We start from the raw sequence: 23242 nt of genomic DNA on the forward strand, positions 1-23242 counted from the left end.
GGTTTAGGCAATAAAGATATTGAAAAATACACGATAGTCACATTATCAAAAATAGTACAAATAAAGTCTAAAATTGAGGCTTCCAATATACTTTTATGCTTATCTTTGTTTTTAACTGTTTACACTTCCAACTCGACCCTCATGACCCCAAACAGTGCATGTTTTCCAGCTCTCATCACAGAATCACAAGTGAAATAATTAGCTCCACCTGTGGATCTTTTAAATTGTATAAGTGAGTAATCTATACACCTGTGCACCTGCTGGGTGACGTGCCAAACATGACCTGTGTGGGGTCCTGAGGACCGAGAATGAGAATCACTGGTCTATGCTATTGCTAATTGTATTATTTATACAATATTTTTAACATTTTTAATACTGTAAATTAAATTTTTGATGGTTTTCTCTCACTAAATTGTAGTGAGTAAGAATTTGTTTTTCCACCTATTCATCCTGATTCACCATTGTTTTTGGAATATTCTGCATTTCCCAGTGTATAAGTTAGCATTGCGGATCCTTTTGAGCACCAAAGTAAATCCTTGTAAACTTTGATATGTGACAGGGATTTTATGAAAATCAGAAATAATTATTCTAGCGTCCTGAATCTCTTGCTCAACCATTTACCTGAGCAAAAGTTAAATACTATAAATGCTTAAACTGTAATACAAAGGCAGCCTCTAGTGGCCATATGTAATAATGACATCTTGTACACAAAAAATAAATAAATAATATTTATAGCAGCCATTTATACTGTATAGTGCCTACAATTTGTGCAGTAAATCAATAACCTGTGGAGCTTACTATAGATATTACCTACCACACTACTAGGGTTAATTTTGTCAAAAGACAACTAACCTACTAATATACACACACAGGAAAAAGGAGGGGCTGGGCTGCACATCCTAATATTAAACATGATAATAGATGCTACCATGCTCAGACCTGTAGTTCTACAGCAAAAAAGAAGGGGGGAGGAGCAGGTGCACATTATAAGCACTAAGAATTCTAATGATCAAAAAATCTATAATAAACTGCAATAATTAACATGGTTTTAAATGTAAGGTTTCTTAGTACATGTTTGGCCAAAGATGTTTTCCCACCTGCCACGTCACGGCGAACCTTATATAGGTGGGTACTTAACATCTCTAAAGCTGGCCATACACGCTACAATTATCGGGCGATCTGCCCGATATCCACGGATCGCCCCGATAATTGAAGCGTGTGCGCGGGTGACCGAGAGTTAAATATTGCTCGGTCGGCCATGCCGGATTGTCCAGCATGCCCGTCTGATGCAATATTTACCAGGTAAACTGTTGGCCGCATCTGGATGTGTATGCCCAGCAGCGGCCGACAGACCGACATTTCCTGTGTTCCTTCCCATGGAAGGAACAGGGAAATGTCTCCTCCCCAGGGGCGGAGCGCAGATGTCGGGCTGATACACTGTGATAAATCTCACAGTCTATGCCGTGGACATCTGCGGCTGGCATGCTGCCAGATAAGATGTCTGTCGGTCTGACAGACATTTTATCTGGACGTGTATGCCCAGCTTTATACTGACACACTAATTAATTTATCTAGGACTTACCTATCATAGGGCCCATTACATGTGTGTACTGCAATGCAAGGACCCATACCAATTAAAATCACCTGGGGCAGGTAGGAGGAGTGCTAGCCGTTTGCCGTGACCAATGCTGTAGAGGTAAGTTTATGGGTGCAGGGAGCACTGCACAGCCTGCACCCATTAGAGATACATGCATGAGTGTGGTGCAAGTGGACAGTGGGTTGTGGTAGCAGATGGGAGAAAAAAAGAATATACATTGATGGGATGCTGGGACAATGATAGACATACACACACAAACATTGATGTTCTGCACAGAGCATGAGGAGGAGAGGGCAGACCGCAAAGAAAGTGTGGCCTGTGTAAATGGACAATCCCTGCCTCACTATGACCACATACAACAGTATTGGTGTACAGAAATCACCACCCCTTCCCTCCCCTTTGTTAAAGAGACTGATGCAAGTGTGATGCTATTGATACCCTCCTAGTTTCCCCTTACCCCATAGATTGTAAGCCTCGTTCTCTCCTCCTAGCACTATCCCTGTCATGAGTGCATATATGTTGCCCTGTCTCCATTCTTCCCTACAGTGATTCTCAAGGGTCAATGTACTAAGCCTTTGAGAAAGATAAAGTTGATGGAGATAAAGTATCAACCTATCAGCTCCTAACTGTCACTTTACAGGCTGTGTGGGCTTTATGTAACAACGAGTTTTACCATTCACAACAAGTGATAAAACTCGTTGTGTATGATAAATAGTGCTCCAGTCAATCAGCTCCTAACTGTCATTTTTCAAACAAATGACAGTTGGGAGCTGATTGGCTGGAGCACCATTATCAAATGCAAAAAGTTTTATCACTCGTGAATGATAAAACTCGTTGATAAATAAGGCACAAAAATGACATGAGCTGATTGTTTGGTACTTTATCTCTCTCCAAGGCTTAGTACATAGACCCCTCTGATCCTGCTTTTTTGCCTACTGTGTAGGCACAGGCTAACTGATTGCTGTTTCCGCCCTAGTGCCTCTTATGTGAGCCATCATTGCTTCTCAAGCCTTAAGATGGCCACACACTAGACCGACTTACATCCAACCATCCAACTAGTTGATTGGTTGGAATGAAAACAGCAATTTGCTCCCAAACACCGGAAAATGGACTAAAAACTGTTGTTTGAACAAATTGTTTTGATCAATCATTTAACAAATTTGTCTGACGACCATTTTCATCTGTTTTCTGGCATTTAGGAGCAAATTGCTGATCATCATTTACTCCCATATGTTACCAGATTTTCATTCCAACCAATCAACTAGTTGGCTGATTGGACAGATAAGCTTTAGATGTGTGACCAGCTTTAGTGAGTCTCTCCATCCTACCTCTCTGCCCTCATTGTGTTGGTAATTGTATGGTAATCCTTTGCATTTTGGTTATAATATGTCATTGTGTTTTCAATGTACAGTCCCCTATCAGTAAAAGTTATTATGACGATAATTTGTAGAATTTATCTTTTGGTCCCTTTTTCTTTCTAAAGTATTCACTCTTGTTGGACTAATGTATGCTCCCAATATAGCTGTCTATCTCTTACATCTAAAATTCCATCCATCCTGTATATTATAATATGCATTCTTATTTTTGTACTGTAGTTGTGTATATTTATCAACAAAAGGTGACTGCATTTGTTGGATAATTAAACAAACAAAGGAATTTTTAATAAACATACGTTCCGACCCTCCGCGGTCCCTTTAAATGTTGCAGCTACTGTATGTACAATATACTGTATGCTCTACCATGGAGATCACTGACACTACTCTCTTACAAATAAAGGAAACTAAATGACATGACCATCCAGCATAATACTGCTACATTTTTTTTAAATCACTGAGATTATTTTTCTTGTCTATTTAATTTTTACAGGATTACTATACAGTTTATTTATTACTCATTATTTTGTATTTATGTTACTGTATGCTAGCAGTTACGCTTTTCCCTATGTCTAAACAAGCAGTAGTCTGTAATATGCAAATTCATTTCTGTATTTTTCATGAAATGGTGTGGTATAGATATTATACTGCTAAACCGTACGGTGGAAATTCATATTTCAAATATAATTGCAATATAATACCAGTTTTTTCTCATTATTGTTTTCATTAAATCTCCTAGTCTCGTATGCAGCGCTCATATGGTCACAGTCTGCAGCCCTCAACTAATGAAAGTGATATATTAAATCTTCAAATCTAAAAAAAAGTTTGAATAATATAACAGACCTAAATGAGAATGAGAAAGTTTCAGCATGTTAGAACTAAACATTTGTGATATTTTTAGGACCTGTGTATAAATGGTATATTTGTAAATGATACATTAGGCCTGACTGAGTTGCATTCAAGTCTAAGGGCCGTATTCAACTAGGTGTGAAAAGTCCCGTACTTTTTGCCTGGCGAGGTTTTCGCCGTCATCACTGGTTTTCCATGCAGAAAAGTATCGCGCTCGTCCTCGCTTATCCCCGTATTCAATAAAAAATCAACGAAAACGGGACCCGGCGAATTCGGACCTGGCGAAAATCAGGGGGAAATCTGCCTGGCACCCCCCAAAAGATTTACCGACATTGGGGATCACTATAGATACCCCCGAATAGGCCTGCTGAAGGTATTTGGGGTACTTAAATGCTCTCAATAGCTGCTATTTAGCATCTTTGCACAAGTGGTGAAGAATAGCATCTTGCTTTTTTTTTGGAGTAAATAAGTAGTCCCAGCAAATTTGGGGTACATGAAAATGGGGGCTAGCATATTTTAAACCTGCTAAAATGAAGCTTTAAAAAACGTAAAAAATCCACGTGCCGCAACCACCTGCAAATGTAAAAACACCTGGGGCATACTTGGGGACCCCCCTGGAGTCTATTTAGCTAGTTTTTAAGTTTGTCCCCCAACTTTGTACTTTTTGGCACCTTTTTCTAAGTAATTTTTTGGGGTGTTAAGTATTTTTTTTAACTTTTTTAACACAGTTTAGCTTTGGGGGGATGTCCCAAGGGTGCAGGGTGGTTCCAGCAAGTTTGCACCCCAAAACCCCAATTCTGCACTTTTTTTTCGACAGCTTTCATAGGTGAATCTTTTTCGCCTATTCCAATGCATTGACTTTCCGCACTGGCAAAAAGTTTTTGGAATTGAATACGGGGATAAGTTTTTGCCGGGCGAAATTACGTCACCGGCGATACTTTTCCGCAGAAACTGACTTTTCGCACCTAATTGAATAAGGCCCTCAAGCTGGGCACACACCTATACAATCGTCGGCTGTTCTTTAGATTTCGAGCCGTTCATTCGATATCGAAAGAGTGTGTACACATGTTCGATCCTGTTTTGTCAGATAAAAAACGGTCGAATCGGAGGATCGCACCTTCTGCGCAGTTTCATTTTCATCCGGTTCGACAGGGCCTGGTCGTACCGAAAGTGCTGTGTATGCACCTTCCACCGTTCTTGCGATTGTACACCAAACCTGGGCTGCCTCTTTGGGCATGCATAATTACACTCAAGAAGTTCAGGAAGCATTCTGTGTGCCCGCTCCTCTTCATGTACATATTCTCCATTATTTTACCTTTACCCCACCAACTATAATGCAAGGCTTGGTTAGCTGGAGAGTGTAGTTCCACAACTTGCTGGGCTGTGTAGTACTGCAATTGATAATGGACACAAACATACATCCTTTAACTTAAATGTTCATATGGGCTTGTTATGGTCTCATAATCACACCCCTTCCTGCCCATTATGGTAATTTTAGGTGCACCCACTGTGAGCGCAGCCTGAAAGCGGGAAAATGTGTACGCTGGTACAATCATTTCCTTGTGATATTTCGGCAGCGCGGGATTGAAGATCGCACATTGGATTGTATATGTGTGTACACGTGTGTAGAGACTGTGATCGGCACTTCTGAACGGGAGCATTGTCGATCTAACCATCGCAATGAAAGTGTGTGATTGTATAGGTTATCAAACTGCACATGTGCCACAACTGACATCCGCAATTTAGCAAAGCTACTAGTGATTTCAGACGCTTCTCCTCAATGGATAAATAGGTGTTACTAGATTTTAAATGGGCGTCTGCATGTAGGACAAATGTTCAGTGGGTGAGTAGTCTGAGCTGCGACATATTCCTAGTTGAGCGTATGCAGAGTGCACACCATTTTGAATTGCATCTTCTGCACCAAGCATGAGGTAGGTGTAAGTGCTGCTACTAGTAATGATGGCTTACGTGTGATGTGGTGTAGATGCGTATGACTGAGAATATGGGTGGATATTTGCAGAGGTCAGGCAATCACTGGAGGCGTCTGGAATTGTGACAGCATTATGTGTAATTTAGAATCAGGCCCAAAATGTCTATTTTTATAGTGAATCAACTTGTAGTTTACAGTGAACAGACCTGAGCAGTCGTATGTGGCGTTTCAGTTGTTCTGATATAGAGCATACATATTTTAATAATCGCTTTCACCTTTGAAAACCTTTTTTTCTCCACCTTACATGCATCCAGCTTTCCTGAAGCCATCAATAAATGTTCTCTCACCATTTGGGATCCTGTGAACCACTCAAATAAACGTTTCCTATTTACCCGATAAATTAGCATTGTCTCTACATGATGGAGCATCGCAGCTCTCACTCTGGTCAAACACTTTCTAGGCCTTAAAGGTATGTATTTATTATCAATCCTTTTTACAGTTTTTGATATGGGACAGGTCAAAGTCCTTATTAAAATGTAGATCTAGAGGCAGCTCCACCTTCACCTACAGTACTACCGGTACTTAGTCACCAAGTAAAAAAAAAAATCTATCAGGTTTCTTTTACATGATTCCCCCTAGTAAATGCATGCTGAGACTCTTGCCACTTTCATTCCTACTTCAATTAATTTCCGCAATAGCAATGAACCTTCAGGGGATGGTTTAGCCATGGCTGAGCTTGGTTTAATTGAAATGTATTGTTTGTGTTTGTATTATACAGTACTAGTGCAAAGTGTACCAGGTGGGAATAAAGATGCAGCTATACGCTGCTTTCACAATTTATATAGCATGCTGACATTTTTTTATATCATTTTTATTTGACACACATAAAGCGTATACTCCCACAACTAAGATTATCAATAATGTCATTGTTTTTTTGTCATCTTGTTGGTTCACATTGTTAAATATTTAGGGCATTCTAAACCTGTGGCTTCTGAACCTAACCAATCCATCCACTAAAAATAAAATTAGAAGAATCACAAGTCAAAACGATCAACAAACTTAAAGAACCAGGCGTAATTGTATAGAAAACCTAAGCACTAATGAGTTGTCTCACAGGCCTCTCACCTGGTTAAGGTACTTGGGGGTCTATGTACTAAGCCTTGGCAAGACATAAAAACCTTACAAGAAACGGAATCTATAATTACTGTAACATAAGGAAAAAAGTAGCAAGTAAACAGTTTCCTAGCCCTAAGTACAGTAGCACATTGTCAATAATTGGTCCCATACAATAACTAACAACAGAGCCATTAGTCAAACCCCAAAGTCAAAGAAATGTTGAAAGCTTTAGAGACCTCTTGCTCTACAGCAGGGATGGGTAACCTCAGGCTCGGGGGCCATATAAGGCCCGCGGAATCATTTGGTGTGGCCCTCTGAGCTTTTTTCTGCTAGCCTCATCTGTCTAGCAGTGTGCCTGGAATGGCACCCTACAGCCAGAATCTATGCATCAGTGACACCTGGAGCGTTCCCCCAAGCGCCTGCGAAAATTGGCCAAATTAATTGCGCACAGGTTGGCTAAAAAAGCTGCAAAGCGGAAAGACACGTCTTCAGCAGGAGCTCCCTCTGAGTCGGTGCTTTTCTCAGAAATGGTACATTGCGCAAACACAGCAGTGACTAGGGGGTTAAGGAAAAGATAAAGAAAGGGAAGTACAGTCAGGTGCATAAATATTGGGACATTGACAGAATTTTCATATTTTGGCCTCTACTCACCACCACAATGGCTTTGAAATGAAACAAACAAGATGTGCTTTAACTGCAGACTTTCAGATTTAATTTGAGGGTAATTACATTCAAATCAGGTGAACGGTGTAGGAATTACAACAGTTTCAATATGTGCCTCCCACTTTTTAAGGGGCCAAAAGTAATGGGACTATCAACTCAAAAGCTATTTCATGGACAGGTGTGGGCTATTCCCTTATTATTTCATTATCAATTAAGCAGGTAAAAGGTCTGGAGTTGATTCTAGGAGTGACATTTGCATTTGGAATCAGTTGCTGTCGACTCTCAATATGAGATCCAAAGAGCTGTCACTATCAGTGAAGCAAGCCATCATTAGGCTGAAAAATCAAAACAAACCCATCAGAGAGATAGCAAAAACATTACGTGTGGCCAAATCAACTGTTTGGAACATTCTTAAAAAGAAAGAACGCACCGGAGAGCTCAGCAACACCAAAAGACCCAGAAGACCATGGAAAACAACTGTGGTGGATGACAGAAGAATTATGTCCCTGGTAAAGAAAAACCTCTTCACAACAGTTGGCCAAATCAAGAACACTCTCCAGGAGGTAGGTGTATATGTGTCAAAGTCAGCAATCAAGAGAAGACTTCACAAGAGTGAATATAGAGGGTTCACCACAAGATGTAAACCATTGGTGAGCCACAAAAACAGGAAGACCAGATTAGAGTTTGCCAAACAACATCTAAAAAAGCCATTACAGTTCTGGAACAACATCCTATGGACAGATGAGACTAAGATCAACTTGTACCAGAGTGATGGGAAGAGAAGAGTATGGAGAAGGAAAGGAACTGCTCATGATCCAAAACATACCACCTCATCAGTGAAGCATGGTGGTGGTAGTGTCATGGCGTGGGCATGTATGGCTGCCAATGGAATTGGTTCCCTTGTGTTTATTGATGACTTTACTGCTGACAAAAGCAGCAGAATGAATTCTGAAGTGTTTCGGGCAATATTATATGCTCATATTCAGTCGAATGCTTCAGAACTCATTGGACGGTGCTTCACAGTGCAGATGGACAATGACCTGAAGCATACTGCAAAAGCAACCAAAGAGTTTTTTAAGGCTAAAAAGTGGAATGTTATGCAATGGCCAAGTCAATCCCCTGACCTGAATCCGATTGAGCATGCATTTCACTTGATGAAGACAAAACTGAAGGGAAAATGCCCCAAGAACAAGCAGGAACTGAAGACATTTGCAGTAGAGGTCTGGCAGAGCATCACCAGGGATGAAACTCAGCGTCTGGTGATGTCTATGCGTTCCAGACTTCAGGCTGTAATTGCCTGCAAAGGATTTGCAACAAAGTATTAAAAACTGAAAGTTAGATTTAGGATTGTTTAGTTTTGTCCCATTATTTTTGGCCCCTTAAAAAGTGGGAGGCACATATAGAAACCGTTGTAATTCCTACACCATTCACCTGATTTGGATGTAATTACCCTCAAATTAAATCTGAAAGTCTGCAGTTAAAGCACATCTTGTTTGTTTCATTTCAAAGCCATTGTGGTGGTGAATAGAGGCCAAAATATGAAAGTTCTGTCAATGTCCCAATATTTATGCACCTGACTGTATGTGGATGTGTTTACGTTGACTGAAGAAATGAGGCAGGATGTTGAAAAGGCTAAAAAGGCGGAAGGCATGGGAGAAAACGCTTTCCGTAGTTTCCACCACTGGCTGAGGGGTTTCTTAGTTTTTTCAACATCGTATTTAGATACAAGGCCCAATGAACATCCCAACATTTTAAAATACATATTTTTAGTTCACGAGATGTTCATGAAATCAAGGGGTTACGTATGGAGGGAATACGGTGAAAATGTTCGTCGACAGCAAGACGGAAACCCAACCATGCCTTTAGGTTTTAAAGATGTGGAAGTTTGGTTTGAGGTCACACAACAGAACAAGAATGCACTTGAGGGTCAGGATAAAAAACACACCCCAGTCTCCAAGGCATTCGCTGGGTACGGGCAGAAGGGTTAATACTTCGCATACAATTATTCCAAATGTCACAGGGGCACGAGTTGTCGTTTTCGACACTCCAGTAGAATTTGTGGAGCAGGTCATCCAGCCAAAGAGTGTAAGTCGCCAGCAGGGTGGAGTCAGCCCGATCGGGGTACAGGTAGCGGAAGTAATAAATAAGGCTTCATCCCCAGTAGTTCTGTCCAAATTGAATAAATGGCTGGCAAGATACCCCAGGAGAGAGGATGCTCAATTTTGGGGGGATGGGTTTAGTTTAGGTTTCTGTTTTCCCATTATCGAATCGGTTCAGGTTGTGGCGTGCAGGAATTTAAGGTCAGCAAGAGTACTACCTCATGTGGTGAGACAAAAGGTGGAGGCGGAAATTAAGTTGGGCCGCATGTGCGGTCCTTTTTCATTTGAGCCCATGCCTGGCTTGTGCATTTCTCCGTTAGGGGTGGTGCCCAAGAAAGTTCTGGGGAAGTTCCGCTTAATCCAGCAATTGTCTTACCGTCATGGGTCCTCTGTTAATGACGCGATTTCTGAGGAGTTTTGTAGAGTTCGGTATCAGCTGTTTGAGGAGGCCCTCGACTTGATACGGGGTTTTGGCCCTGGGGCATTGATGGTGAAATTGGACATTGAGTCTGCTTTTCATCTCTTACCGCTTCATCCCAATTCCCTGAGGTTCATGGGTTTCAAGTTAGACGGGCTCTTTTACTTAGATAGATGTTTACCCATGGGTTGTTCTGTCTCTTGCGCTTATTTTGGAAATTCAGTATGTTTCTGCATTGGTGTATCCAAGCAGGCACTGGCCATAGTAGAATTGCACATTATTTAGACGATTTTCTCTTTATAGGCCCAAGAGACAGTAACGTTTGTTAAGATATTTTGTTTTCGGCCCGTGCATTGTTTAAAGTTATGGGGGTCCCAATTGCACATGACAAGACGGAAGGCCCTACGTGTTGCATTTCTTATCTGGGTATTGAGGTGGACACAGGAGTAGGTTGTTGTCGCATTCCTGCGGACAAAGTCCAAAAGCTTTTAGCCCAAATAGAGGAGTGCTTGAGCAAGGATAGTGTGAAGCTGCGTCAGGTTCAGTCACTCCTTGCCTCCTTCAATTTTGCTTGTAGAGTAATTCCTATGGGGAAAGTTTTTTGCCGGAAGCGAGAGAGGGCAACTGCAGGGGTTGTCAAGCCGCACCACACTATAAGATTATCAAAGAAAATAAAAGAGGATTTAAGGGTGTGGTCTATATTTTTGATTAACTTCAATTCGGAATTGATCTGGCCTTCCAGGCCAGTATCAAATTCGTTCATTTAGATGTTTACTGATGCGGCTGGCTCTTACGGTTTCGGGGGTTTTTTTCCGGGGGAATGGTGTGCTACTCCCCCATCTTGGGTTTCACGCGGTTTTACGCCGAACTTGCTTTTGTTGGAGTTGTTTCCAATAATTGTGGCCGTCGAACTGTGGGCCAAAAAATTGTCGAATCAGAGCACTGTCTTTCGGTGCGACAATTTGGGAGTTGTTCACACGGTTAACAACCAGCGTTCCTCTTCCCCACAGGCCCTTCTTCTTTTAAGGCATCTTGTCTTGAAGTGTTTACAGTTTAATATCAATTTTATAGCAAAGCATGTGCCAGGGGTTGATAACGAGATAGCAGACGCTTTGTCTTGGTTAAACTTTGATAAGTTTCACTTTTTGGTGCCGGAAGTGGAACCCTCCGAATTAACGTGTCCTCCTTCTGTCTGGCAGATTATCAATCAGGCATAGCGGAACTGGCACGGAAATCCTTGGCGACATCTACATTGTGAGCCTATTCATCAGCTTGGCACGAGTGGGAAGCATATCATGTTAGGTACCAGCAGGAGGGTAAGTCAGATGTTTGCTGGCATTCGTTTGGGGGCACTATAGTCGGGGAAGGTCCAAATCTTCCATGGCATCTGCTTTAGCCGGGATTTTCTTCTTTGCTAAAATTAATCGAGTTCATGATCCCACAGCTTAGCGAGTGGCCAGGAGGTCGTCTTTAAAAAAAAAAAGGGATGCCCTGATTCAGAGCGTGCGCTCTCAAAGAGTGTCCGGCTCTGTATCAGGCCCAGTGTCAGACAGAATGTAAGATTACTTTACCGCTAAAGTAACTAGTAAACAATGCATAATGTGGCTTCTATGGAAAATCAAGCTAACTGATAACCTCTGCGCAAACTGGGTCTTGGACCTTATATCACTTTGCTGGGCATTCATTGGCTGATAGCACTCCTTTTTCTCTCAAAATGTGATTGCTTTCATCCAGTAGTGGCACTGCAGGCTGATCCAGCTGTAGGACCCAGTAGTACCTGGGACTCTACAATTAGTATTTTCAAATAAGTAAATTTTTGTGCAATCTCAATATATACAGTATGTTGATTGTCTATTATTTTTTTTTAGGACTTGAATGAAACTGACCTTTCCCCTTGATTGTTTTGTGACGACCCATAAGCCATTGTTTTTAAAACAAGTTTTTCAGTAGATGTATACTATTTTTGTTAACTTGTTTCTACTTTGCAAATGTATTCCTTATTATTTCTTTTTTGATACAGTGATTTATACCCCTTTTATACCACGTTTCCAACCCGGATCAGACCCGGGACAAACCCCTTTTACACCGCGGCACTAACACTGCAGGGTGACATGGGAACGACCCGTGGTCAACCCTACAAACTATCCATTTACACTGACAAAACTCCTGGGTTGATGCGCTTTCATGTGCATCACCCAGGATTTTCAGGTCGGTGTAAAAGGGGTAATTGCATTATCCTGGCTGTTAATTTCACGCCAATAAAGGGCTAATGTCTGGGTTTGAGAATTTAGGTTGTGTTTGTTATGTCTTATTGGAATAGATTGTGATTGCCATGCTGAGTCTACTCCTTAGAAGAGGAATAGGTACTAGTGTACCTATAAATCTGTGGGATGTGATATCTAAGCAAATGTTACCTCGTCCTGTCACCACTAATAACCTCTATTGTCATATTCTGCCCCAATTGCCAACACATTAACCATTGCACAATAACCAATATGTTATTACACTCCTGGGGGGAGATGCACTAAGCCTTGGAAAGTGATCAAGTAGAGAGAGATAAACTACCAACCAATCAGCTCCTAACTGTCATATTTCAAACACAGCCTGTAAACTGACACTTAGGAGCTGATTGGTTGGAACTTTATCACTCTCCACTTTATCACTCTCCAAGGCTTAGTGCATCTCCCACCTGATGTTGTTGCTCATACATTATCAACAAGTATAGCACCTGCTGTCAAATTATACTGACCAACAAGGTCAAAGATTACAAATAGTTGGTAACTGCTACAGTATATATGCAGCCCCCATCTGGTTCCTTGTCTTGTACTGCAGGTCAAATAAACATGGTGATTATTGTAACAGATGAGATTGCACGACCCCTATTGCTAAACCAAGAACTAGCAGTACAAATTTCAAATCAAGATATACCATGACTTCAGTTATATAATTGTAATGGTGGTTTTAATCTTTTTAGGTTACACAACTTTAATATTGTAAAGTAAACTGTCAGATCTTTTTAATTTAATCACATCATAGTTATTTATCTGGCATATATTCAGTATATTTTATTTTAGAAAAGATCATCTGTTGTAGAGCTGTAATATGGTATTGCAAGCAATGATCCATGTTGAAGCCTCACTTAGGGCCTGATTCAGAGCCGGACGCTCTGACAGAGTGCTCGCTCTGAATCAGGGCCCTCCCTTTTAGTTTTTAGAGTGGCCTCCTGGCCGCTCGTATAGCTGTGGGTGACCACCCACAGCTATAGCGAGCGGCCAAAAAGATGGTCGCGATGGTCAAGATGTGGTAGGGTCTCATTGCTGCAAGCCCTGGAGTGCTTTCGGCTCTATCAGAGCCGAAAGCACTCCCACTGACATCACTTGTGATGTCAGTGGGGCCGGCCCCAGACGGGAACGCCTCCGTCTGGGCAGCCACGCCCCCGGCACGCCCACCAAAGGGGGCGTGCTGTCACTCAACATCGACAGCACGCCCCCTTTGGTGCGAGACCCGGAGCGATGGATTGCCCGTCGCTATCCGGGCTCACACATGTGCACGATGGAGCCGGCTCCCTCATGCGCATGCGCACTGGGCCAACATCGACCCGCTTGCGAGCGGGTCTGAATTAGGCCCTCTGTTCCCTTTAAAATAAGATTTGTTTTCAGTTACACATAATACCCCATTCCATGCATAAAAACATCAAATACAGATATATAATAAAAATGTCACCTTGTATGATCTGCTAACTTTTAATTTGGACAAAATTTTGGAACGTTTCAGTCAAGCATGAATTTCAATGTTTTCGTCTGTGCTTGTATTAATAAGCCAGAGAACCAAAAGTTCTTTGCCAATCTTATGCATTATCTCCACTTAGTGACAATTTGCATTGGAACCAGCTACTGAATATATAAAAATGAAAGATGTTTATTAAGAAAAAGTAAATAATGAGATAACAAAGCTCTGGTTATAAAATATTTCTACCTATGACATAAACTACCCACAGAATAGTTGTAGAACCCCCAACAACCCTAAGCTGCATAGAGTAGAAATACAGAGCTACGAGAAAGACTTCATATTAGGCAGGGGCGTATCTATAATGGGTGCAAGGTGTGCGTTGCACATGGGCCCCTGTACACCCTGCACCCATATGGATCTAGCCGCAACCTATAAATATACTCAGAGGAGTAGCATGGAACCATGACGCCCGGAGAAAGTGCATGTCATAGCGCCCCCCACCCCTCCCTGTACTGAACTGTGCCAGTGGGCTATGGCCAACCTGCGGGAGGATACTGAAGTTTAGAGAAAACAGCAAACAGTGGCAGTATCACACTGGGTTTTGAGGTCCTATTGGGGGAATAGAAAGCTTTAGTGAGGCACTATCTGACATTAAGGGGTAGCTCCTTTGGCACTGCTTTATGTATAGCACCTAGGATATGACTTTTATCTCCTTTGAATCATTATCAGTCAATAGAGGAGATTTTATTATATATTCTGATCATTTAACTTAAATTGACAGAATAAATGTGCTACAGTGAAATTCCACAGGTTGCACAGCTTATGACTGCAATTACTGCCACAAGCAGCTATCACTGGAGTGGGGACACCTATGGCAATATACATTGCACCTATATTAATGAGAGTACTACTAACCATGTCATGTTCTGTCTACCACCATTATTATTATTTCAGGTCTCCTAATAATATTTTTAAAAAAGCCGTAACTTATTTAGGATATACAGCAAACTAACCGAGATAAAACTAACAGGCGGCCGTCAAACTGTGCAGCGCCCCATGAATTCTGGATGGCGCCCTCTGTCCATTTTGGCGCCTGGAGCTCATGCTCCACTGGAACCACCCTCGCTACTCCCCTGAATATACTTACCCCTCCGTCGGTCCGGCGTTGGCTGAAGTAATCACTGGGAAAATTGCCACCGCAGCCATTTTCCGGGGTTCACATATGCACAGTAGAGCTGTCTTGGGAACGCGGCGCGGTCGCCATGTTTCTGGAGACCTGCACATGCGCAGTAGACTCTGGCACATTGCCAGTCTACTACACCGCCTCTGATATTAGGCACAATAAACCTGCGCATAGCAGTACAGTGACCATCTCCCTTTAGATAATGAATGTCAAGCTTTTTTTTCTCATTTAACTTTCATAAGCAAACACAAATGAGAAACGTAATTGGGACATAGTCTGCTCTGTGGCCTAAAAGTGATGTTTGTCCAAGCAGGTTCCAATGACCTCAACCTATTGTTAAATATAATACTCTGTGATCCAGGGAAGGAAATGCTCTTTGAACTTTGCAGTGTGGAAATCTGTGAGTAGATCAGAAGAAAGGAGACATAAACAAACCACTTAGGAATTGTGTTGGATGCAGAGCTCCTGATTGCCACAACTGATAAAAAAAACATTTTGTTTGATAAGCCTAATGCACAGTACCAGGACTAGCTAGAGAAGGCTGTTACTGAGAAAAAAAATAGTATGGGCAACATGGCTGTAGCTAATTGGGACTTGACTGCTGAATAGGAGTCATTTAAATCCACAAAAGTACATTATTATAAAATGTACAGCCATGGCCAAAAGTTTTGAGAATGACACAAGTACTGGTTTTCACAAAGTTTGCTGCTTCAGTGTTTTTAGACCTTTTTGTCAGATGTTACTATTGTATACTGAAGTAAAATTACAAGCATTTCATAAGTGTCAGAGGCTTTTATTACATTAAGTTTATGCAAAGAGTGAATATTTGCTGTGTTGACCCTTCTTTTTCAAGTCCTCTGCAATTCGCCCTGGCATGCTGTCAATCAACTTCTGGGCCACATACTGACTGATGGCCGCCCATTGTTGCCTAATCAATGCTTAGAGTTTGTCAGAATTTGTGGGTCTTTGTCCACCTGCCTCTTCAGGATTGAACAAAAGTTCTCAATGGTATTAAGGTCTGCTTAGTTATTATTTTTGCCTTATGACAAGGTGCTCCATCATGCTGGAAAATGCATTGTTCGTCACCAAACTGTTCTTGGATTGTCAAAACCGGATAATTGGCGGAGACAGAATCTGTTTGCAATTGGAATCTGCCCAATGCTATCTTGTAAAGGGCGACAAGACTCCATCTTAGAAATAAAATCTCACAGCACTATTTTGTAAAAAAAAGGTACATAGTCAGCCTTCCTCAAACACAGGCAGACAGTGTTTAACACAAACACTAACTTATTAGCATTTAGAACCCTATACAAAGCCCATCTTCAGCCCAAAACAGGCAGAATAAACAGGGAGGGTCCGACAGCACAGCTGGAAGCCTCCTTCCTGCATGAGAATTAAATTCACTGTATAAACACATTTTGCAATTGCAGTTTAAAGACATCAAAAATGCATGTGTGCTTATGTGTGTATATATATATATATATATATATATATATATGTATGTATGTGTGTACATGTGGCCCATCATGCATGGACTTATGTGTATAATATCACACACAGACTTATATTTGAAAAGTAGCAAAATTCCCTGCAACTCATACACACAATGTTAAACAGAACACAGTCAGCTTTTTAGTGATCCTTCCCAAAATCATACTGGCATGGCCACACACACACATAGATGCCCTTCCAGCTTAGTGCTGCTCACTGAGTGCCCCACCGACCCTCAGACGCACAACGCAATTCAGTGTTGTTTCTCCCCACATACATACATTTAAAAGAAATGGTCCCATAACGCAAAAAGTATAATTATTACTTGGTTTAAACGCAATGTCTGTATATAAAGAAATGAATGTTTTCTGTAACTATGGCTTAGTAAATGACAATTGGACTGTGTTTGGTACTCTGTTCCCACAGCGTTCCGGTGGCATCGGTAAGAAGATCAGAACATGCGGCTATGAAATATGAATGTTAGAGAGAATAACTTCTTGAAATGTTGTATGCCATAGTTTAGACTACATTTATTATGCAGCGGGAAAGTGGACACAATCAGGTTGTTGGAGGCTGGGTTGTGTCTTTGCACTGACCTATGAATTGTACCGTAATGGAAGAAGCAAGAAGAGGAACCAATGAGAACCTGCCAAGTATTCTATTGTATTGCTTATCCCAGTACGGGTATATATGTGAGTGCTCTGAAACAAGATGCCAGTCTGCGGTGTTCCTGTTATGCTGTTTGACGGAGGTCTCATTATTGATGCCGGTAACTGGTCCCAGAGCGCACGCGTATGTATTGACTGTACCTTATGACCTAATGTTTGTACAATTTATTTTGCGCTCAATGTTAGATCATAGCGTGGTACCATCTGTACTTTTACCTGAATAATAATCTTTAGCGCGTTGGACCGCTATTCAACTGTCTTAGAGTTTTATTAATGGTATAATTAAACACAGCGCTAATTAGCGACATCTTGTGGTTTTAGAAGGTATAGGCAGGTTTTGTCTTAGAGGTTCTAGGCAGGAGAATCTTAGAGGTTTATAGGCAGGAATGTACTAAAGGTTTATTTACGATTCAACAGTGGCCACATGCAGGGTTTGCCTGCAACCGCTTTGTGGTGAAAAATCGCTATCCGTCTCCGTGTGAATCAAGGGAGCTGACTAGAATCCAGGGACAAGAGAGGAAAAAGTTTGTTTTCCTCTGTTGATAGAACCTTACGTTTAAAGGGGTGTCGCAGTACTGAGTACGCGGCTAAGTCGCAGGTTTGCGCATAGTAAGACGCACTTTTGCGTACGCAGTTAAAAGCCATTATACGGTTGTGGGGTGGTCGCACAATAGCGTATACGTACTTCCGGTTGTGCTGCCACGTGTTTGAACAAAGCTGTTGAGGTTTACATTTTTTTAAATATTACCAATATCTGGGTTAACGTGTATTTTTCTGCGCAGGAAAAAGTGTGTAACAGTGTTTTGTTGGTAGGGGTAACTTGTTCCCTACAGTTAAAGGTACCGTATGACCTTTAAGGGCTAAGTGCTAGCCGCTCGGTAAGCAGCTTACTGTTCAGTACAGAGAGCAGGTGTATGGTTTGTTATTTTTGTTAGGGACCGGCTCTCAGTGTGACTGCAGTGTTCAATAATATTTGAGCATTGTAGTTGAGCCGCACTAGGTGTGATTGTGAGCTGAGAGATAATAGGTGAGCGGGGAGCATCTAGAATTTCTTCCGTAGGTGGGCGGGGGCATCTAGAATTTCTTCCGTAGGTGAGCCTGCGCATCTAGAAATTTCATCCGTAGGTAAGTGAGAGTATCTAGATTGTCTTTCACCAGTTTAAATCTTTATTGAAAAGCGTAGGACTTTGTCTCAGAATGGGAGCCACGCAAACAGTAAAGATGTTAGACAATGATGTGCTGCTAATGAAAGCTCCGATTGGATCGGCCCGTCGTATTATGCATACTAAGTACGGTACTTATGCAATAAGGTATTGTGATTTATGGTTTAATATGACGAGAAAGAGTGTTAGACCGTTTCCCAGAATTGGTAGTTTCGATAAAAATGTATTAGAGAATGTCCGGGATCCATCAGTTTGATGCGCTCCCGAGAGAAAAAGGTAAAATATTTTGAATGTTTAAAACTATGGCAGCATGAAGGGGATGCGTGGCTTAACAATGTGCAAACGACGCAAACTAGCGTCGCGAGCGCATTGCCAGAAAATACATCCGCAACTATGAATTGCAATACGGGCAAGCCGCTAAATGGCGCGCACGTGCAGCAAGGTAGCGTCATGGAGAGTATCGCCAGCCGTTCACGCGCACCTCCCCCGCCCTATGTAGATGGAGGTGTAAGTACAGTTACCAAAAATACCCATAAAAATGTAACAAACAACTTATACCCTCTCTTAAATAATTATAAAGAAAATGTTCATGATACGGATGATGAGCCTATTGTAATGTCTGCCATTTCCCATGCTGTGCAAATGATAGATGCTGCATCACCACAATAACGGGTGGTGCCGCCATCTCCATCGGTAACAGCAAGGGAAGTGTTAACACACTCTGCACCCATAGAGGAAGTTGTTAATACCATACGTAGCAACAGCAGATTAAACCCCCAGCCAGGTAACCAGGTCAGAAGTAGCAACGCTGCCGGCATGCATCCCATTCGGACAATAACTGTTCTGAATGGAAATGCGGATGCAAACGGTGTAGTGCCCACGAGGGAAGTAGTAATGCATTGTCCATGGACAAGAGCAGAACTAAATTCCATCATAAATGATTTCCCCAATCCCAAAAAGGAACTAGCCAAATGTCAAAGATTTTTGAGAAATTTGGGTAGTTCTCATGAGCCCACTAATAAAGATTGGTGTGTGGTGTTAAGGGCCTGTCTACCACGCAATACCGACGTGACAAAATTTATCACGGATTGTGTATTGGATGGTGACGTTCCCTTAACAGACCAAGTAAAACAAGGTAACATTTCCCGCATTGTGACTCAATTGGGTATATATTTTCCAGTAGTAGTTAACTGGAACAAGATTTTCACAAGTAAGCAAAAGGAGAGTGAAACTGCAGGAGACTATTGTGATCGGGCTCTGCAGGCTATCACCCAGTACACTGGGATAGAAGATATTAAAGATAGCACTCACCACAGGGGAATGATAGTCACGGTACTCATGGACGGTCTGAAAGACGATTTAAAGATTCGGGTTCAGACCTCACAACCTGGCTGGAGGGGACTTACAATAGATAACCTCATAGAGTCTGCCATAGAACATGATAAAAACATCTCCAGAAAGAGAGAAGCCCAGAGCGAGAAACTAATGGCTGTCAGTATACAAGCTTTGGAAGGAATGACAATAACATCACAGCCAACCGACACACCTGCACCCACACACACACCTGAACAATTACACGTCCTCACCAATCCCACACCACAGCAAACACATCCTTACCCCAGATATCATACACAACCACAGGTCCCATACTCATATCCCCCACAATATCCTTACCATCCCTATCCTTACCCATACCCACCACCTTTCCCTCTTGCTCAAATCCCACAACAATCTTTTCATCCACCCCGTTCAAAATTATGTTTTAACTGTCACCAAGTGGGACACATAAGTAAGTACTGCAAAGTGAAGAACACCACACAGGAACACGAGTTTCCCATGGGTTCATAGGTAACCCCAGTATCTTCTCCCAGGCCTTATATGACTGTTTACAATCTTTTCAACCTATCAATGGATCTATTCTAATGTAAAATGTGGATGATTTATTGTTGTATTTTAGGTCATGTTTAAATGATATTAAACTGTTGTGCTTTGTCTCCCACTCACAGGACACAAGGTTGCTAAGGATAAACGGCAGCCATGCCAGGCTAAGGTCAACTACTCTGAATATTATCCAACCCAGTGGCACAGGCATTATTTAGAGCAGTAGCTAGTAATAACAAAATTTAATTGCAGGAACCTGTATGCAGATACTATATCCTTAGACTTATTAAATAGATAGGGGGACTTATTTTACAGGTGACGTCTCCAAGAACATGTGTAAGATGATGGGTAACAACACTGAGATTATCCCAGACTGTCTTTTCCTTTATTTGCCCCCCCTTTGAGATACTGTTCAAACAGGCAGCCTCATGTGAAATTATGATAATGAGGTTACTGTGCAAGGTCTCACGAAGATGAATGAGAATAACCGAAATTGAAAGTGTTATTAACATGTCTAATGCAAATTGTCATGATGTAAAATCTGGAGAATTTGTTATGATCCAAATTTTTTTAGCTCAGGTTATTTGACTGATCGGTGGAAAGGTCTGTATCTGACGATACAATATCCTCCGAGGGTGGCCGAGGAAGATACGTGGGTCCATTCCACTCACTATAGGGAGGTTAACCAACCGGTGGAGATACAAGGCAGAGACAAGGCCGATAACGTGGACCTGTCGATTGCGAGCTTGTGCCGGAAGGATTAAATAGGTGACGGTGAGATATCTGAGCTAAAGAAATGTGTAGATCAGTGCTTCCAGCAATGGAGTGGTCTGCTGTGGTCATCCTAGTTCTTTTTCTTTCCAGAGTTTTTTTGTCATGATGATCTGTTTGGGGATACTCAGTGTCTGTGATGGGGGACCGATAAAGGAGATGTGAGCTGATGGCGGAGCTGATGGAGTGGAGTCAGGAGGAGAAGTTTTCCCGGTGCCATCGGTGAGGAGATCGCATCATGCATTCTCGAGTTATGGACCGCAGAACCTACAAGCAACCAAAATGTATATTTTAGATTCAACTGTTAGGATGCTGCCGAAGGCGTGAGGAGGAAGACCCCTAGCTGTTAGAGGCAGGGAAAGTCTGTTTGAACCAGCCTGTTAGATGCACCGTAACAGATGCTTCACCTCTGAGAACCAATGACATCAGCAACAGACATACCTTTTGTCTTGTTTATACTGGGGGGTATAAGTATGGGTGCACGGACACTATTTGGGAGTCTTCGTGCTGAATGACGAGGGGTCTCTTGCTGAAGCCGATCTCTGGGTCCAGAAGCGCCTGCATACGTATACTGTACTTGTGGTCTGTATGATTTACTTTTGCGCCTAAATTGTGTCTTGATCAATTGCGTGTAACTGTCTGAACTTTTACCTGAATACCACTTGTGCTTTGGAACCACAGGTTCTATGTCTAAGTCTTTATTTATGGTGTGACTGCGTACGCAAACTAGCGTCAACCTTAGAAGGTATAGGAAGGTGTGTATAGAGGTTCTGATCCAATATTGTTAGGATGGTTGGGAGAAGTTGCTCTTGGAGGATGTTTTGGTACCATTCTGTATTTATGGCTGTGTTCTTAGGCAAAATTGTGAGTGAGCCCACTCCCTTGGCTGAGAAGCAACCCCACACATGAATGGTCTGAGGGTACTTTACTGTTGGCATGACACAGGACTGATGGTAGCGCTCACCTTTCCTTCTCCTTACAAGCGTTTTTCCAGATCCCCAAACAATCTGAAAGGCGATTCATTAGAGAAAATAACTTTACCCCAGTCCTCAGCAGTCCAATCCCGGTACCTTTTGCAGAATATCAGTCTGTCCCTGATTTTTTTCCTGGAGAGAAGTGGTTTCTTTGCTGCCCTTCTTGACACCAGGCCATCCTCCAAAAGTCTTTGCCTCACTGTGCATGAAGATGCACTCACACCAGCCTGCTGCCATTCCTGAGCAAGCTCTGCACTGGTGGTGCCCCGATTCCGCAGCTGAATCAACTTTAGGAGACGGTCCTGGTGCATGCTGGACTTTCTTGGGCGCCCTGAAGCCTTCTTCACAACTATTGAACCTCTCTCCTTGAAGTTCTTAATGATCCGATAAATGGTTGATTTAGTTGCAATCTTACTAGCAGCACTATCCTTGCCTGTGAAGCCCTTGTTGTGCAAAGCATGGATGACTGCACATATTTCCTTGCAGGTAATCATGGTTAACAGAGGACGAACAATGATTTCAAGCTCCACCCTCCTTTTAAAGCTTCCAGTCTATTCTAACTCAATCAGCATGACAGAGTGATCTCCAGCCTTGACCTCGTCAACACTCTCACAAGTATTAACGAGAGAATCACTGACATGATGTCAGCTGGTCCTTTTGTGGCAGGGCTGAAATGCAGTGGAAATGTTTTTGGGATTAAGGGCTTGATTCAGACCCGGTTGCAAGCGCTGAGCACTTGCAACTGGGTCGATGGTGGCCCAGAGTGCATGCGCACGATGGAGCCGGCTCCGTCAAGCGCATGCGCGAGACCCGGATAGCAACAGGCAATCCGTCGCTCCGGGTCTCGCACCAAAGGGGGCGTGCTGCCGATGTTGAGTGACAGCACGCCCCCTTTGGTGGGCGGGCCGGGGGGGTGGCTGCCCAGATGGAGGCGTTCCCATGAGAACGCCTACCGTCTGGGGGCGGCCCCACTGTTTGAGCCGAAAGCTCTCTGGGGCTTGTGGCCACGAGACCCTACCACAAGGGTCTCGTCGCAAGCCCGATGGTCGTGATGGTCTTGACCATCGCAACCATCATCCTGGCCGCTCCAGGAGGCCGCTAATTCAGAGCGAGCGCTCTGTCAGAGCGTCCGGCTCTGAATCAGGGCCTTTGGCCCTGAGGGACTTTGCAGTTAATTGCAATTCATCTGATCACTCTTCATGACATTCTGGAGTAAATGCAAACTGCCATCATAAAAACGGAAGCAGCAGACTTTGTGAAAACCAATCAATCATTAATATCAGTGTGTCTGCTGTGGTCTATTCCCATTATTTGTTATAGGTTTGCAGCACAAAGAA

Source organism: Taudactylus pleione, unplaced genomic scaffold (assembly GCF_031769625.1).
Source record: "Taudactylus pleione unplaced genomic scaffold, aTauple2 ptg000342l, whole genome shotgun sequence".
Taxonomy (NCBI): Eukaryota; Metazoa; Chordata; class Amphibia; order Anura; family Myobatrachidae; genus Taudactylus; species Taudactylus pleione.